This window comes from Caretta caretta, chromosome 7 (genome assembly GCF_965140235.1).
Source record: "Caretta caretta isolate rCarCar2 chromosome 7, rCarCar1.hap1, whole genome shotgun sequence".
Taxonomy (NCBI): Eukaryota; Metazoa; Chordata; order Testudines; family Cheloniidae; genus Caretta; species Caretta caretta.
The window spans coordinates 48,171,773-48,187,388 of NC_134212.1; the positions used below are offsets into that span (position 1 = coordinate 48,171,773).

At 48.8% G+C, this 15,616-nt stretch overlaps 1 protein-coding gene and 1 non-coding gene across 4 annotated transcripts in view; one reads left to right on the forward strand and one right to left on the reverse strand.

Annotated features, from left to right (window-relative positions):
• CACNA2D2 (calcium voltage-gated channel auxiliary subunit alpha2delta 2) overlaps positions 1-15,616 on the forward strand; it is a 599,591-nt gene that overhangs the window by 314,492 nt on the left and 269,483 nt on the right. The gene's annotated exons all lie outside the window — the stretch shown is intronic.
• On the reverse strand, positions 11,688-11,791 carry LOC125640712 (U6 spliceosomal RNA). Its single transcript, XR_007357864.1, has one exon. It is a non-coding gene; the product is annotated as a U6 spliceosomal RNA (small nuclear RNA).

The window sequence follows — 15,616 nt, forward strand, 5'->3', positions numbered from 1 at the left end:
AAATCTACAGATAAAAATGTTTCTCAGATCTGTGGAGGTAAGACAGCTGTAGAAAATGCATTGCTGCAATCGACGTGCCGAAACATTGCAAGGGGGATGAAATGAGAACAATTTGAAACCACTATGCTGGAATTCATCACACAGGGTAGCCTTTGAAAATCCATTGACATCCTACCACTGACATTAATGGGCCTGCCACACCCAGAAATTACATTTTTCCATGTGTCAGAATTAGGGAGGAAGGGAGGGAGTGTGAAAGCAAGAACAAAGGAAGAGTAGCCACAGCTTTATCTTCTATTGGTATCTACGATGCACAGGGGCAGTTTTCCTACTGGGCAACTTATCTTTTCCCCATCACGTATTCTCTAAATAATAAGTTGAAGTGGTAATAGGTCTCTGCCTCACCTCGGGAAATACAAATAGTCATAGGCGGTGGGAATGGGGTTAAGTAAGGGGGAAAGACCTGGGCCAAGGGCAAGAGGTGATAGCTGGCTCCCTTGGCTCTTCCTTCCCCACAAGCCCTGCTGGGATTCCCGGCATGAGTTAATGCTCACTCCATCATCTGCAGTAAATGCCTCCCCCTCCCCAGCTTCCTGAGGCAGTGCTCCAGGGACACTATGGGGGTCAGAGGAGCAGCTGGTGTGGAGAAGCAAGGCCTACAGGTGAATATCGCTTGTCTTTGGCACGCTGCTCAAGAACTGCTTATTCTGAGAGCTGGGTCCTCTTCTTATGAGACATTTCGGAATGAAGTTTCCAGCCATCTACATGGGAAAAACCTGCTTAGGGGATCCCAGGTTGTCAGGGTGACGTCAGCTCCGTCCTTTATCTGCAATACCTTGACTTTCATGCCTGGAATTCCTGTCGGGATGGCCTTTTTTGTGGCTGATATTGGGACATTGGTGTAAACCTGGCAAAATGTAACCAGTTCTTAGAAAAAGAAAAAACAGCCGTGAGCTGCTTCTTGGCAAAAAGAAGATATATTGGTCCTGGAAGCAAGAGCAAATTGCATTTCTGGAACAGAGACAGTTTCTTAAATGAAACGAACAATCTTGTGATGACATGGTAGGTGGAGAATGAGGGACAACAGCAGAGCTGGGGCAGGACTGGGGTAGCAAGGTGGGCTGCTGGTCAGGAGTGAGAGGGGTTGGGAGCCCAAGGCTGGAATAGCAGGGGCTGCAAGTCAGGATTAGGCAGTAATGTCCACTGTGCCGGCCTGTTTTATGCCTAAGTGAAACCAGCGCTTGTTAGGTCCTTTCTTTATAAGTATTAAACTAATTCCAAATTTTAAAACACTAAGCGGCCAGTTAGGTGTCCAGGGGTGTTTTCCCGAGCGTTATTCCTTCTCAGAGGTGCAGTGGCTTTTGGCTGGTTTCGTCCAGCACTAAACCCACAGGCTGTTTGTAAGGAGTTGGTCAGATGCCCGCATCATCCTGTTCCACTCAGATGGAGAATGTCCTCTAGTGTCTCAACCCTCCGTTTTCCAAAGCCGTACGGCAGATATTACTCGTGGGGCTCCCATGACAGCAGTGTAACTCCGCTAGGCTAAACCTCTCTGAAAAATCTGCTCCAAGATGTCTGTGGGGAAAATCTACCACACAGCTGGCGAATAAACCAAACTGGCTTTCCCTTCTGCCCTGGATTTGCCCTTTATGTACCAGCCCCCCAGCCTACCTCCAGGCACAGGGTGCTAGACAGGGATAGAGGAAGTGTTTGCAAACCTGTAGGGATAGTGGGCAGATCTCAGTGGTGGGGCAGGGTGGGGGAATGATGATTATTCATTATTTGTATTGCTGTAGCATCTGGGAGCCCAGTCATCCACCAGAACCTCGTCCCCCTCTCTTCTCTGTCGCCTGCCATGCGCAAATTTCAAAGCCATCCCTCTTCAACTGGTACGGTGGCTTGTTTTTGTTCTCTTTGAGCCCAGCAAAGTGGGGTGGGAGGACAGCATTTTGTCTTTACTCCAGTAATGGGAAAGGTGCTCAGATACTAATGCAATGGGCATGGCTGGGGGAGCATTTTATTTTGTAATGAAATGAACAAGGTTGTGTATTTCCCTCCGAAGGGCTTGTCTACACACAGAAGTTGTGATCTAATTTGGTGCTATCTCCTGAGTGTGGCTGTAATTACAGTGGGATAAGGATGGTTTAGACCAGTACAGCTTTTCACCATATAGGAAAGGGAATAAGCTGTTCTGGGAAGGCACCTATACACTGGTGTAAGGGATTGTTTTGGGGATGTTCTCTGTTTTATGTTATACAGGAGGTGAGACTAGTTAATCCCTTCTGGCCTTGGAATCTCTGAACTGCATCCACACCAGAAGATTTGTATTGATATGACTGTTCTGGAGGGAAATCTATCTGACTACTCATCTCATGAGGCCATCTGCACTACATAAGCCCTGTGTTAAAGACTAAAGGGGTGCGGAGGTGCTTATGTTTCACCCACACATCTGAGCTCACCCATGGTGTGCCAAAACACCCTTATCCTAGCCTGCAGAACTCCGGGAGATCGGGGATGTAGACAGAGCTACTTCCTCCAACTTCTGCAAAATGAGTCTTACTAGTCGATAGTCAAGTGGTCAAATGAAAGAACGCAGACATCGCTGCTTCTGGAGATACTTCCTGCCAACAGTTCCTATTCTTCTGTCTTGCAAACTAGTGATTTTTAACCTTTTCCATGCTGGGACCCATTAGGGATCTTTCTCCTTCCCCATTTAGCACTGTGGGAAGGGGGCAGGATGGTTGCAAGCCATGGGGTGGGAATCTGTGTTTCAGCCTTCAGTCTCTGTCTTCCGTACTTTCTCCTTCACTAGATGAAAACCAGGATTGTGCCATGTCTTCTGCAGGGTTCCCCAAGAGAATCCATGCAGGAACAATTCAAAGCAGGGAGTCAGTGCTCCCAGTGCCAGGTGGGAGGGTTAGCCACTGTACCCAGCAGTTCTCTACATCTCAAGGAACCATGATGTGTTAGGTTGAGGACAGGCCTTCCTACCCCCATGTGTCTCCAGTTTTGGGGTAGCATTAAAGATTGGTCCTAGCACTGTGCTGCTCAGAGCAGAAAGGAAGCATTTTGACCTTTACTAGGAGAGGGGGAAGCAGGGTAGCCCAGTGGAAACTGTAAATGCTGGGGAGATTTGCCAGGTTCATTCTCCTCTTGTGCTGGTTTTGAGCCAGTTCAATTGAAAGCCCCTTATATTGGTCTTGTCCCTTTTTCCGTATCACATCTGTGTTCTATAGGGCAGCATGTTGCTGGCCCTTTCTGGACAAATGAGTGTCAAATTTTGCTCCCAGGTGCACTGGTGGAAGGGCAGCGGAAGTGATAGGGAAAGCAGCGTGGAACAGCAAAATGCAATGTTGTGAGCTCCCCCTGCTGACTCAGCAGTGAAGTAACAAAAGTGAAGTAGGATGAAATCCACCCCAAGCTTTTGCAGGCCTCAGTTTCTACAAGTCTGTAACGGGGTGCCCCTGCGTATCCAGCCCCTGGGCCCTGCTCCTCACAGACTCAGGGACGCTCCAAGCTGGTGCAACTCCCTTACTCTCTATTGGTGTCCATTTCCGACCACCAGTTTCCTACTATATACAGGCTATTTACAATGGCTTGGCCTAACACAGGCCTGGTCAACAACAGAGTAGCAGACTCCTACCTCTCCCTTCCCTTCTGGTCTTCCCCTCCCCACTCACTTTTTCCCAGCCTTATAGCTCCTGTCTAATGAGGCTGGCAGGTGCAGTCAGTGATTAGGCAAACCTAGGCTATTTACCCAGCCCCAATCTATTTCCCCTGATTGGGGCTGGAGTGGCAGGAGCTGATTGGGGCTTCCCCAGCAGTGCCCTGCCACAAAGTCTGTCCTGCTTTAGGGACAACCAAACTTCTCCCTAGATGCCCAGTTGGGAGGAGGGTGGAATCCTGTGCACATCAATGCTGCATGGGAACATTTGTATCCCCCCAGGCAGCTTTGAAAGGTGGCAATTCACTGAAATCATTGCCCTCGTGGGTGCTGTCAGCAGCCCGGACAGCAGAGTGTCTTAGAGCACAGATTCCAAGGGGATGGGATGATATGGGGCAGGTGGTGATCTCAGAGCGACACTGTCCATGCTCCTCCCTACAAGTGCAGAACTTCCCTTATCAAGGGAGGCTGGATGATTGGAACTGAGCCCTGCGGTGTCACTCGGGAGCAGAATTCTGCCTTGGTGAAGGGCAAAATCGAGAGGAGAGAAAATACAGATTTCCAAACTTTTTTGAGGGAGACGGAGTTAAAGAGAAACCCAGACAAGCCTCAGATTCCCTGGAAATGCGGGCAGCCAGCGCTGTCCTTTTGACCTTGGGTATTTTTCCATTTTGCATGATGTAAGGTCCATTCTGGAGGCATGAAAGGGATTTTAGAGCAGAAGAAAAGTCTGTCCCTTTCATCTGTGTTCAAGCATGCCAATATCCAGGCCAGCCACTGAGTCCCACACGTCCCCATATGTGCCGAACATCCCTGGCTCACACAGGCACTCTGATTTCAGTAGAGCAGTCAGTATTACTTGCTCTGTGCTGCTACACAGCTCTCATAGTGCCGTGGATCTGGAAGCTGGGACCCTGTTTTTCCTCCTGAGTGTCCCTGTTTATAGCTTTCCAATGGTAGCAAGGATCTTTAGAGGCCAAGGATTCGGGTGGATGGGGCGAAGATCGGACATGGGAACAAAATCCTAAATCCTTGAGGTGACAAAATCCTCCAGGAGGTGTGGTGGGACGGGCCAAGTGAGATCCCTTCAGACCTCTGCCAGTCCCTTTTGTTCGCTCTTAGCTGGAGCGATTTCGTTATACTCTTCCTGGGGCATTCCCTTGCCCGTTGCTGTTCTCTCACCTGCTAAAAGCATCATTCCATTCAAAGGAGCACAGGTGGACAGCCAGGGGCTGGGGTTAGGGGACCTTGGGCGGTGCTCCGCCCACAAAATAAACACCATCTGCATTTGCCACCAGACTGAGATGCTGCACACAGTAGATTCCAAATACGATTGTGCTGCTCCACTGGGCCCCTCACTGGGATGGGAACATGCCCTCCAGGCTCTGCTCCTTGACTGGGGGGAGAAAAATAAGGGGAGGCATCTCCCAAACACCACCCACTCATGGCTCCCAAAGAATACGTGGCTTGTGCAGATCTGTGGTCCTCCCTCTCCATTGACATTCCGGTGGTCATCACTGGGCAGCTGCGTTAATGCCGCGCCAAGATAGATAAGGCAGCGCACATCTCTGTGAACCATTGCTGCAAGCTCTGTGCAGACTCTGATCTCTTTGCATCTGTTACACTTGGGTCCTTTTTGTGGCGGTTTCTTTGCCGCTCTTACAGCTGGAAACTTGGTGTCGTTTTTAAGTGAAAGTCAATGTTCTGGAGAATTAGATAGCAGCTTCAGAGAGGTGCTAATGTGGTGTACTGGCCATGCAGCAGCCTGGTACAAGCCCTCTGGGATGTCCCTCTGGGATCAAAGAGGACTGTCCAACTTCAGTGATGTATTGAGCTGTAATAGATACATAGGACGGAAGGGACCTCCTGGGTCCTGGAGTCCAGGCTCTGGCTAACCCAGGCAACTCCATCATCTAATCCCATTCATACTAGCTCTGTTTCAAACTAGCTAGGTTGCAGAATTACCCATTGTCCCCTTTTGCGCTGACCCCTGCTTCCTCTGCACAGTGAGCTGGCAACTTACAGGTCGAATCCTGACTAGGCTACCCTCTGGGAGATCTGTGGTCGATTCTAGGCAATGAATGCCTTGCAAGCCTTAAGTGTACTAAGCTTTCCCTTAATGTTGAGACATGGGGGGCCCTCAGTTCACCCCAGTCCATACCCTGCTCTGCACTGGCACCAGGTATGTATGGGGGCATTTACATTCTGACTAATCGCTGCCCCTACCTCTGCCAGCGTATCAGGGGTGTGGTCCACATCTGGTTGGCACAGTACACTGCCACTATGGATGCAGGTGCACATTAACAACTGTTACTGTCCATCCAGGTGGTTTGATGAGTCCTTGGAAATCTGCAAATTCCACCCGTTGCTCTTTATCGGTGGGAATATGGTTTCCTTTGTTCTCTGATCGGCAGGAGAACGTAAGCAAACCACTGCTTCCCCCTCCCTATTGGGGAAAACAGAGAAAAAGACAAGACACTGACTACATGTGAAGAGAAGAAAAGATCCCCCTTCCCCACATCCCTTCCTGCTCAACCCTCGCTGTGCCAAAGAGAGCGTTATTGACAAACAAGTTAGTGCTTTGAAAGAAAAATGCCACAGCATTTTGTGAAGCTGCCTTCTTAATCAATACTCAGTGGAGGCTAAGCCTGCTTCTAGTGGATTTCAGATGCAGGCTGCTGGGGTAATAAGAGCCCTGGGATCAACTGTCTCAGAGATTATTACAGGATGAGATGCTTGGCTGCTTTACAGTGTTTACTAAAGATTTATATTCCCTGTGTGTATATAAGGGGTTGTCTTCTCTTGTCGCTGGTTGATAATTTTTTTATGGTCTTGTACTTACAGTATCATTACTGTTTGTTTGGGGTTGGGTGCTTTTTCCCCCCCTGTTCTCCTTCAGCTAGTGTGACAAACGCCAAGATGAAATGATTGGGATGAAAAAGGAGAACAGGCAAACAAACCCACAGGCTGGAAGCAGCGAGGCCTGGTCTACACTAGAAAATTAGGTCAGTTTAACTACGTAGGTCAGGGGGTGTGAAAAATCCACACTTCTGAGCGGTGTTGTAAAGCTGACTTAAGTGCCAATGCAGACGGTACTAGGTTGACAGAAGAATTCTTCCGTCAACTAGCTACCATCTCTAGGGGAGGTGGATTACCTACACTGATGGGAGAACCCCTCTTGTCAGCATAGGTAGCGTCTACACTGAAGCACTGCAGCTGTAGCGTGTTAAGTGTAGACAGGCCCTAAGAGATGGGTGTGTCACTTCAAAGCCCCTTTCTAAAAGTATCTCAGCACCGCCACTTTATAAAAGGGGTTAGCGTATGATCATAGGGTACGTCAACACTGGAGCTGGAGATGTAAATTCCAGCCCGAGGGGACAATGCCCATGCTAGCTCTGATCAAGCTAACGTGGTAAAAATAGCAGTGTAGTCACAGCAGCCAAAGCAGCAGTACCGGCTGATCCCATCTGAAACCCTAGATACGTACTTGGGCAGCTAGCCACTCTTGCCGCTGTGGCGATGCTCTATTTTTAGTGCACCAGTTTGATCAGAGCCGTGCGGGGGTATGTCTCTTTGTGCTGGAAATAACAGCCCCACTCCAGTGTAGGCATACCCTTACAAGGGTAACTATTCGACTCCGTACTCAGTACAGGACTGTACCCTGTAGTCTATTCTCCAGTTTCAAATGAACAAGTGATGGGGCATGGGCTGCTACCCCCCAAGAGATGATTCCACTGGTGGCTGCATCTCACTCAGTTAGGAAATGTATCAGTCTAAATTTCGTTTCAGTTAGACACTACCCTTGCACCACCCAGAAGAATTCGTCTCCCTCCAGGGGATACAACTAAAGGTGAACTGTGAGGCAAAGAAAGAAAGAAAAGTGGTTGCACTTTACAACAGCTTCCTCAAAAGGAATTTTAATAGTTTTTTTCTGCTGACTTTTTCCATTTGAAATCTCAGGCCCTCATAGATCCCAAGGCCAAAGGGACCATTGTGATCAGCTAGTCTGACCGCCTGTATAGCACAGACTGGAGAACTGCCCTCAAATCATTCCTGGAGCAGAGCTTTTAGAAAAACATCCAATCTGAATTTTAAAATTGTCAGGGATAAAGAATGTACCACAGTCTTTGGAAAGTTGTTCCAGTGGTTAATTACTCTCAGTGTCAAAAATGTACACCTTATTTCCAGTTTGAATTTGTCTAGCTTCATCTTCCAGCTAATGGATCATGTTATACCTTTCTCTGCTAGATTGAAGACCCTATTATTAAATATTTGTTCCCCAGGCAGATATGTACAGACTGAAATCAAGTCACCCCTTAACCTACCTTTGGTTAAGCTAATTAGATTGAGCTCCTTGAGTCTGTCATTATAAGGCAGGTTTCCTAATTTTTTAATCATTTTCATGGCTCTTCTCTGAACCCGCTCCAGTTTATCAACATCCTTCTTGAATTGTGCTCACTAGAACTGGACACAATCCTCACTTCTCTCCTTCTGCTGGAGGACCATGGGGAGATCCACAGAGGACCTGGATAGAGACGCAAGGCTGCATCTGAAGTCTCTTAGTGCTGTCTGCTCAGCAGCCTTCCCAGTGAAACTTACGAACATCTGAGAGCACATCTGGTCTGCCTCATTCTCATCAGCCACCTGTGGGCAGTAAAGGGAACTTGGGAAAGCTTTGAGCCAGTTTTGAAGGTCACCGCACAATGGTCTTGGAGAAGAGAGAGTGGATGGGATGGGGATGGGGCACTGGGGAGAAAGCAGCATGTGAAGAAGGGAGGAGAAAAGGAAAAGAGGGGAAGTAAATTGAGTTGGGGGAGATGACTGGGAAGGAAATAAGGTAACATTCAAGGGTAGGGGAAAGAACCTAGGAGAGATCTCAGGCAGTAGGTGCATGGGGGAAGAGGGTGTGAAGGAGGCATAGGGGCCTCCGATCTGTAGTGAAATGAACGGAGAAGAATGTTTTTTTCAAAGATAATAAGAGGCTCTAAAGTGAGAGCAGCAGCAATTTGTATGTAAAGGCAGCTCTTAGGTATGCATCAGCAGGTTGGCAAGAAATAATGCCATCCCAGCCCGGATCTCCCTTCACTCCTGCCTCCCTCGCGCCAGCCCAGTGAAGTTAGTTACGGTGCCGCTGCAGCAGAGCTAAACCCAAGCCTCATCAATTCGTGGGCAGATTGCTGCCATTAGCTAAGTCACCCAGCTTAACTTGTCAAGGCACAGCCATCCCTAATGGCTTCCGCTGACGATGATGCAAATGTCTCTGTCTTCTGGGTCAGCCTTAATTCCAACTTCTCAGCAGTTCCTGGTGCCTTAAGTTTCCAGTGCGGTAATGGGAGGGAATTGGGATTGTAACAATCGACTGTCTTGATTTTAATAGGAGAGCCAGTGTTTAAATGAGTTGTCATTGGCTGCTCAGAGGTCCTGGAGGCAGTGATGTGTAGCTCCGGCCAGGGGGATTCCACCGGGGGTGAATTTGTCCCATCCCAGAGCTGGTTGTCTACACGTTGGTCTCTTTTGTGGTAAAGTTACCTGGCAGGGTTGGGCCTGGCAGCGCACAGCCTGACACACGTAGGCACAGTATGCTTCCCCATGCTCCTGTGACAGCAGGAAACTTAGAGCAGCTTAGGATCTATCAACGCTGCAGTTGGGAGGTGTAATTGCAATGTATGTATGTAGAACTAGACCAAAGCTCGCTCGGGTAACAAGAGCAGTGACTCCGTAGGCTTGCTGCCCGGGGCCCTTGGTTACATATTCAATTGGCCGTGGTCCGTGTTGCAGTCACTTCTCCCGAATGTGGTGTAGACCTATCCTTAGTCTCTCTCCATCACAGTAACTTTGGTAAGCTCTGCGGGAAGCCACAGCCTTCTGGAGCTGGAAGGAAGGTTCTTGTCCATGCAGAGTCATTGGGAGAGGAGGCAGGGAAAGGGCCACCACCTCTTCTGCTTTGCACAGCATCCTGAAAGCTGCCCAAGGACCCAATCCTGCCAAGTGCTCAGCACTGGGACTAAAGGGCCACAGCTCCTGTTGGCTTCAAGTCTTTGTTCAGGATCAGGCCCTACCAAGCAGTGCTTTGGAAATGACACCCTCAATGGAAGCAGGAGGCTGTTGGGGAGAACTGGAGCTGCCCCTGATGCCCGGTGCATGGGTGAACCATTGGAAGAAGGTCGCTGTTTAATATTCAGCAGTAACCTTCATTGTCAGAGTCCTGAAGCCAGCTTATCCCTGCCCCATGGCTCCTGGACTACAAAGGCTCTCCTGTGGCATCCCTTTTCAGCGAGGCTGCATATACTCCTAGCAGGCCGAGAATCATGGGTTATAAACCCCAATTTTCTGTCCTCAGGTTGGGAACTCGGCAAGGCAAAGCATGGCTGGGTCTTGTCACTGCGTGGCTAGGAGACCTCCCGGTCGACTGTGAGGGAGGTGAATTGATAGGGGGGCCGTGCCCCAGTTAGAGTGGGACATGCCTGCGGAAGAAGGTGTGTGTGGAGCCCATTCCTAAAGCACGGAACACTGGGGTGGGGGAGCGGTGAGAGTCAAAGCGCTGTATATGTGCTGTGGTTGCTTGTCTCACAGGACAAGTTGCAGAGGAGCCAGCCCTGCTCTCTGAGCATATGAAAGTCACCGGGGTTAATCCAGGCAGAGCAGGAGAGTTTTTGTACATCTCTCTGCACTGCCCTTTCCCCGTTTTAAAGCCCTCTTGCTTGTAACTCTCACCAGGGCTCCAGTTCAGCGAGTACTTACGATCAGCAAAGCACTTAAAGACACACTTAAATTCCATTGAGTCTTAAGCATGTGCTGAAGTCCTTTGCTGGCGAGGGCTGGACTGGGGCCCGAGATAGCACCTGGCTGCCCTGTGAATTGACAACTGTGTTTCTGATTGAGACCATGACGTCTGGGGCCACAAGGAAATGCTGGCTGTACCAGATGGCCCAGATGCTGTCTTGCCCAGCCTCTTAATTTTCACTGCCAGCGCGTGGCAGGGAGAGAGAAGGCAGCAGAGACATAGAGAAGTGACACTGCTGTCCTGTGGACATGAGGCCAGAAAGAAAGCAACTCATTAAAACATTTCCACCTAGAACTTGCGAGTTCCCCCTACAGAGAGAGCAAGTGGGAATGAACCTCCCCTCTTTCCTTCAGATAGGAACGAACCACTGGCTGATTGAGGGGCTGACAGCTTACACAGAGAAGTTTTAGACTGCAACAGGAGCTGGGTTGGGGCAAGAGACCCATCAGCTCAGTGTGACAATAAGCCTCAGCACAGAAGCGGTGGTGGCTTGCTTGCTGCTCTTGTGCAACAAAATTTGTGCATTACATGTGGACGTTGTGATCCCTTTGGTGCTCTCGCCGCCTGGCCTGGGGTAAGGGCTGCATTCCTTACTCCTGGGGGGATTCTGCGCCAAAAATTCAAAATTTTGCATATTCTGTGTGTCAAAATAATGTAATATAATATATACACCTGTTTCAATTGTTTTGGTAATTTATTTAAACTACAATGACTATACAGTTTTGCTAATCATTGTCCTGGGCCTGGCTGGGTACTTTGGGAAGTGCTTGCTTCTGATTATCCTGACATTTTATTGACTGCTTGGTAAATGTTTTATTTGCTCTCAAAGTCTTTTTTTTAAAATGGGTAAGTAAAATAAATCCTGAGCTGTACTCTAACCCCATTGTGCCACTTTGGCACAGGAAAAAAGTGAGAGAGCACATTGCTCTTCCTAGCTGATTCCCTTACTGTCATTTATAAGGCTTTACATCACTCTGGCAATGTAGGGACCTAAAAACTTTTACAGGTTTTATGTTGCTGGGGGAATTGACTGAGAATGGGAACAGTTATTGAACAATAGGAATATTAACAATATTACCATGCAGGCAGGCTGCTACATTTCTGCCTCAAGGACAGAGCCTGCCTCTTGCATAATAAAAAGACCTACTACTCTACCCCCGGCGAGCCACAGTAGCAAGTGAGAGGGACAGAGTCTCTCTCAGTTGTTTTTTTTCGTTTGTTTGGGTTTTTTTGGTTTTTTTTTTTATGGAACGCTTCACAAATTTGCATGTCATCCTTGCTCAGGGGCCATGCTAATCTTCTCTGTATAGTTCCAATTTTAGTAGTTGTTGGCAGGCAGGCACGCACGCCCAACCCTACCCCCTGATGGTGATCAACCTCTCTCCCGCAGGCCCAGACCCCTCCCCCAACAGTGATTTGCCTCTCTGAAACTGTTCCAGGCACGTTGGAACAGATGCACTGTGCCTGGGCTGCCAGGGAAGAGGCGTCCCGTCCCCCCCACAGATTTCTTTTGCATTTTTCTGCGTGGGGGGCATAGAAATATGCGGACCTTATGAATTCTGCGCCCCCACAAGGGTGCAGAATTCTGTCAGGAGTAATTCCTAAGCAAGACAGATGCATCATCACAGGGTGAGAAGAGGAAGAGGGCAACTGGGGCTCTGCAGCTGGCTTGGATTCTCATCTTGGGTCAGTTGCATTAGAATCCGAGCACGCGTCTGCTCCAAGCAAACACTAGTATAGCACTGGCCTCGTGGGGCGAGGGGCTGCCATCTTGCCTCACCTCAGTGATCCAACTGTCAACCCTAAAATGCTATTCCCTGTTTGGTCTCGGACTGGTTTTATTTACCGTCCTTTCCTTTCTGGGCCTTCCAACGAGAGAGTCTGCTCAGCTCCAGTAGAGTTTCTCTGCGATTCTAGAAACTTAGCGGCTTCCATTTGTTACTGTCTGCAAGTTCTGAGTCACTGCTTTTCCTGATATGCCCTAATCCTGGCCTGACTTGGAGCTCTGTCTCTGAATAGAGAGCTCAGGCTGGATTCACCCAGGTGATGAGAGGAGAAGCGTGCCGAATAAAAAAGAAGGCAGGATGCAGTAAATAACTATGCAGCCCCTCCACCCTCCCAAGTCTAACCCATCAATTCTTTAGCATCCAGCTATCTGCAGCCATGGGGAATTGGAAAGACCAGTAAATCCCAAGTCTATTATTGACCTTTTATGACCTGCAGGACTCATTTAAATTCAAGATTTTTAGTTTCTAAATCTCCGATACTTAGTCCTTTAGCGACTCTCTTGGAAAAAAATTAATTCTGCTCCTTCCAGCGCAGAGGTCAGGGAAGGCAACGCACATTAGCATGCTGAAAATTGAGCCCTTTCATTTGGGTGAATTGGGAGATATTTCATGCCAGCACGTTCCCATTTTTAAAGCCTCTAATATTCTTTTGATTGATATTTGATCATTGCAATTGACAGTTTTGCTCTCTAGGTGTGCCAGACCTACCAGGGCATCATGGTGGTGCTAATGGAAGCACCTACCACGACTTGGGGCAGTGCTCGGGGCTGGCCACTGGGAGGACAGTGGGCAGCTCAGTCTTGGCTGTCTCTTTGAAGGCTCTTACTGATGTGAGGAAGGAAGTGAGCATCCCATGCAATTCTACACCCTCAGCTCTACTAGGAACCAGGCGTTTCCTGTGCACCAAGTGCTATTTCTAATGGAATTTTGATTCATTTTTGGAGGGCAGTTCCATTTGTCTGTCCCATTAGTTGTGATCTCCTCTGGTCTGTTTGTGGAGGGCATGAACCTCTCTGTAGACAATGGTGAGATTTTCAAAGGGGTCTAAGGGAATTAAGTGGCTGTGTATATGTAAGTAGTTAAGTGCCAGGAGACAGTGCACAGGAATATGTAGCAGAGTCCCTGGGTTTTGCAGGAGCAATGAAGCTTGTGTATGCTGCAGATGGCTTCCCCAGGGCAGCTCTTCCCATGGGTCTCCTGACGGTGCCTAACTCCTATGATGTGTGAATGGGGTTTGGGCACTTCTGAAAATCCAAGTGTATGGGCTTTGGCTGCATGTGTTCATTGTAGTGAGGAAACACTTTGCGAAGGGAATAGCCACATCTGGCTTGGGTTAGTGTTTGCCTCCATACTATACATACAAGCAAATCAAGCCATTTACCTGGGTGAACAACAGTGGCCAAGATATTCATACCCCCAAAGCTGAACATTTCCCAGGGCGTCCTTGCTCCCGGGGCAAGGAAGGAAATTCTCTTCCTTCCAGGGCTTGTACTTTGTCAAGCCTCTGGGGATACAGCTGAATGATAGGTGCTTTATACATGTGTCATTTGACTGTGCTGTTTGTTAGGTATGTCCCAGAGCAATCCAGAGATGTTCGTATTAGCCTCAACCTTTTGTCTGTGTGTTTGCCTCCTTCTGGCACAGGCTGGCTCTGTTTACACCGGAAAGCAAGAGGTGTTAGGGTGTATTTTTATGATGTATCTGGAGTGCAACCTGTGTGCAGCCCCCCAGGAGTAGAGGAATCTGGCCTGAATTACTGCGCCTCCTGGAATGGACTCTGGGTGCTGCCCCAGGCAAGGGAAAAACCTAACCTGGATTTCTATCTTTCTTATATGGGCTCTGGGTAGAGTGCCACTGTGGGGGAGACTGGAACTGGATTCCTAGAGTACCCTTGATGGGCTCCAACTGTAGTCATTGTGTGGAGGAAACCTGAACTGGATTTCTGTGCCACCTGGATTGGGCTCTGGCGGGTGCAGTCTCTGGGGTCCTGTGTCCCTGAGTTCTGCGGTTTCTTTTTTAATTCTCCCTGCTCTTGTTCCTTTCTACCCTGTGCTCAGGGCCGTCCTTAGGATTTATGGGGCCGTATGCAGTATTATTAAACTGGTGCCCCTGTGCCTGACTTGCTCTTAGCAACACAAACATAAGCTTACATGATTTGATAACTTGCCACATGCACTTTATTAAAAACGGTTTAATTGTGCTGCCTTCACCCCTAACCCCTGCACTTCCCTCCCACCTGTGCCCCCAAACCCAGCCCTGCACTGCCAACGTGCCCTGCTATACCGCCCCACTGCCCAGTATCACTCACCCCCTGATGCCCAGCAATCCCCATACCCACTGGCCCCTCACCAAGAGATCTCCACCACAGATCATAGCCAGCGATCTGCCACCCACAGACCACTCCCCACTGCCCAGCACCCATCTCAAGCCTCCCCCAACTGCCTGGCACCCCATATTCCTGAGGGAATTCAGCACCAAAAAATTAAATTCTGTGCACAGTATTTTAAAATTCTGCAAATTTTGTCAATAAATAAATGTGGAGGCTCCAGCGTGGCAGTGGCAAGCATAGGCCACTGGCTGCATGGAGGTGGGAAATCACCCTGCAGCCTCCTCTCTCCCCGCCCCTTCCTAGGATAGGAACTTGGCAGTGAGATACCTCTGTGTGCATGTCAAAAGGCCACAGGGAAGTGTATTACATGATGGCTGGGATGTCAGCCATGACCCAAAATCCGTTTGAATGACAAAAAAAAAATAGCTTATACCAGTGGCTGAGTCCAGCCGTCATCCAGGGCCTTGCCTGCCACTGCTGTGGGCCATCAACTCCCAAATGGCGTTTCATTCTCCCTAAAATAGAGCATTTCCCTCTAATCCTGAAAAGTAAAGAGGTGCTTGGTGTGTGCAGTTTAATAAGAAAAGGAATTCAGGCACCAGTCTTTTTTTCTGCCCTGATTTATACACCTTGTTGCCACACACGGCTCAGTGGGATTGTACTGGGTATAACTCAGAGCGCAGTTTCAACAATGCTTCAACAGTGGGGCTGGAGCCATAACCAGCCAAGTGTCATTTGAACAGTGGCTCTTTTTTTCGATTATTTAAGGCCATTTTTAAAAGGTCTTTCCCACGGGTGAGGAAGAAGATGCTGCATTCTTAAAGGGACCTTTAAAATCCCACCAACTCCGCACAGTTTAGAACTCTCCCTCCTTCAAAATGCTACCAGCTTGAAAGACAGCCCTGGAGATACTTGGATCCACAAGAAAAAAATCATATCCCTTTTCCCTAAATAAAAGTTTTCAGCTACTCCAGCCTTGTCCAGTGCGAGTCCATCTTCCTCCCCAGCTAAGAGGTCGCCCCCTCCCTTGCATTCTGCAGCCCTGATTGCTG